Source organism: Rattus norvegicus, chromosome 8, assembly GCF_036323735.1.
Source record: "Rattus norvegicus strain BN/NHsdMcwi chromosome 8, GRCr8, whole genome shotgun sequence".
Classification (NCBI taxonomy): domain Eukaryota; kingdom Metazoa; phylum Chordata; class Mammalia; order Rodentia; family Muridae; genus Rattus; species Rattus norvegicus.
In genome coordinates, this window is record NC_086026.1 from 66,708,216 (window position 1) to 66,711,114 (window position 2,899).

The window sequence follows — 2,899 nt, forward strand, 5'->3', positions numbered from 1 at the left end:
GTTCTGTGAGGCACAGACAACTGCTACTCACTCTACAGGAGAGCCCAATGCCAGAGGAACACAAAGGAAGACAATTCTAATCCTGCGTTTTAATAAGTAGGGACACAAGAACTTGGGTAAGGGTCCTTTAATCCAGCCCAAGCAGGTCAGGGAAGGCTTTGCCAAGGTGACCTCTGGTTACCTTGAGCAAGCAGCACATGTATGAATCAGTCGGGTGACAAATGTCTTTCCAATACAGCTTCATGTGCACAGATAGGAGGCAAAAGAGCACGGCTTGCCCGCTCTGGCAGAGGACAGGGGCCCTGCAGGGTTGGCTCCTGGTCAAGAGAAGAGCTAGAAGAGCAAGGTCAGGGCCTAGCTTGAGGCAGTGAAACAGTGGCCGAGGGACCAGGTGAGCTGCGGTGAGCTGCCCAGAGGAAGATCTGGAGGAGCCCAGCACAGTGGCTTCAGCTATGCCAGCATCCTAGGACGGTGCCACACAGGCTTCCAAGTAAGACTGCAAATTCCAGACCCAAGTGTTTTGTTCTGCCAAACTTACAGAATTCTGTAGGTTATTAAGAAACTAAGACATTCTCTGAAGAACAATTCTACCCATGATTTCAAAAACACAGAGCCTCAGTAGAAGACACTGTCCTGCCACTACCACAGCAGCACCCAGCCGTTGTCCTGCCTTTCCTAGTCTCAGTTGGTTCACACTGCCCTGGGTCAGAGTAGTAGTAAACCCCAGGAGCAGAGCCTCTATGTGGATCAAGTCCATGTAGACATCTACTTCCCTTTAGCCAAGGATTAGTTCTGCTGATCAGCAGCAACTGTTTTTAGAGTGGCAGGACCAGGCACCATGACGTCCTCTGCTCTCAGTCTTTTTTTCACATGGCCTCTCACTGGCTGACCTAGAATTCACGGAGATATGTCTGCCTGTGCCTTAGCAGTGCTGAGATTAACCACATGTACCACCATGCCTGCCCTCCCCCATCGCCACTGTTATTTGAGACAGGATCTTACTGTGTCCATAGACAAGGCTAGCCTTGAACTCAAAGGATCCGTCTGTCACTGCCTACTGAGTCCTGAGATTAGAGGCATATATATATAATATACCACCATGCCTGGCTCTCCCATAGCCTTTGAAACAGTGTTTTATAGCTCGTGCTAGCTAGTTTTATGTCAACTTGATGTAAAAGAGTCATTTTGAAAGAGTTATTTTGGAAGAGGGAAGCACAACTGGGGTAATGACCCTACCAGGTTGTTGTGTGACAAACCTGTAGTGCATTTCTCTTGATTGATGATTGATGTGGGAGGGCTCAGTTCACTGAGGGTGATACCACCCCTGGGCACCTGGGTACTATAGTCCTAGGTGCTTTAAGAAGGCAGGTTGAGCAAGCCGGGAACAAGCCAGAAGGAGCGTTGCTGGAGTTCTGGCCTCCTAAGTTTCTGTTCTGCCTTCCCTCAGTGAGGGACTACAAACTGGAATCAACTCTTTCCTCACCAAGCTGTGTTTGGTCACGGTGTTTTATCACAGCAATAGAAACCCTAAGGTACAGGTAGTCTGTGGCTACTTCTAATGTAAAGATACATGTCACTTAGCTGTCTCCTACACATGCTACACTAGAGGTAACCAGAGGCCACCTTTGGAACTGCTTTCCTTAAAGTGCCCCAGCACAGAGCCTCACCTACAAGCACTAAGCAGACAGAAATAGCTACTTTTAAAATCACTTTTAGCATTCAGGAGCAGGGCTCTGAGTAAAGGGTGAGGTGACAAGACACAGTTGGAAACTGCCTAACCTTCAGGAGCAGGGCTCTGAGGTAAAGGGTGAGGTGACAAGACACAGCTGGAAACTGCCTGAAGACCTCTTGAAACTTAGTGCTGCAGGCTCTCTTCCCCACATGCTGTCTCTGAGAAACCTGTCACAGTTTTTGGGGTGGGAGAAGGGTGGGAGGTGGAGAGGAGGAAGTCTTGCTATGCAGCTCAAGCTGCCACGGAACTCAGATTTTAGCATAGACAGGCCTCAAACTCGATGCTGGAAGGTTTCTGGTTTAGTTTACCATCAAGGGCCTTGCATATGCTAGGCAGAAAGCACTCTTCTGCTGCTACGTCCCAGCTGAGGGTTTTTTTTTGTTTTGTTTTGTTTTTTTTAGTATTTCCTTATTTATTTTGTATGCATTTGCGTTCGCATGTCATTATGCCCATGTGGAAGTCAGAAGACAACTTTCAGGAATTGGCTCTCTCCTTCCCCCCTGTGAGTCCCAGGTATTGAACTCAGGTTAACAGGCATGGTGGCAGGCAGTTTTTCCTGTTGTGTTCTCCATCCTACTTTTAGGTTCCATTTTCTTTAGTGCCCTAAGGTCATTTTATTCCAAGGGTCATTTGATTAAGGTCAAGAGAGAAGGGCTCTTGGAGGCAGCTGGAGACCACGCCCTGGTACATCAACACTTGTACCTTCAATGCTTCCAGGACACCCAGGGATGCTACTCTGCTTAGTCCAGGAGCAGAACAGGAAGCAGCCCCACAGGGCCTCACTGTAGCCACATCGGAGTTACTAGGTCAAAGTGAGACAGCAAACAGTTTCTAGGCCAAAGCCTCTCTAGAGACTAGTCCTCTGGGGCAGGTGTATCGTAAACAGACAGGCATCTCAATGCAAGTGCAACAAGCTGAAAAGAGAGGAGTCAGGTCCAACACAGAGAGCAGGGAGCAAGTCTGAGTCCTAGAACTCAAAAGAGATTGGGACCTGCTTGATGGCTTACCTGTCACTTCCATAAGGTGTCAGTTCATGTTGGAGAAGTTCTTCACGCTCACGTGCACTGCTGAGATGTGTGCACTGCTGAGATGTGTGCACTGCTGAGATGTGTGCACTGCTGAGATGTGTGCACGCACAGGCTTCACACTCTTTCTTTTTGGCATTTA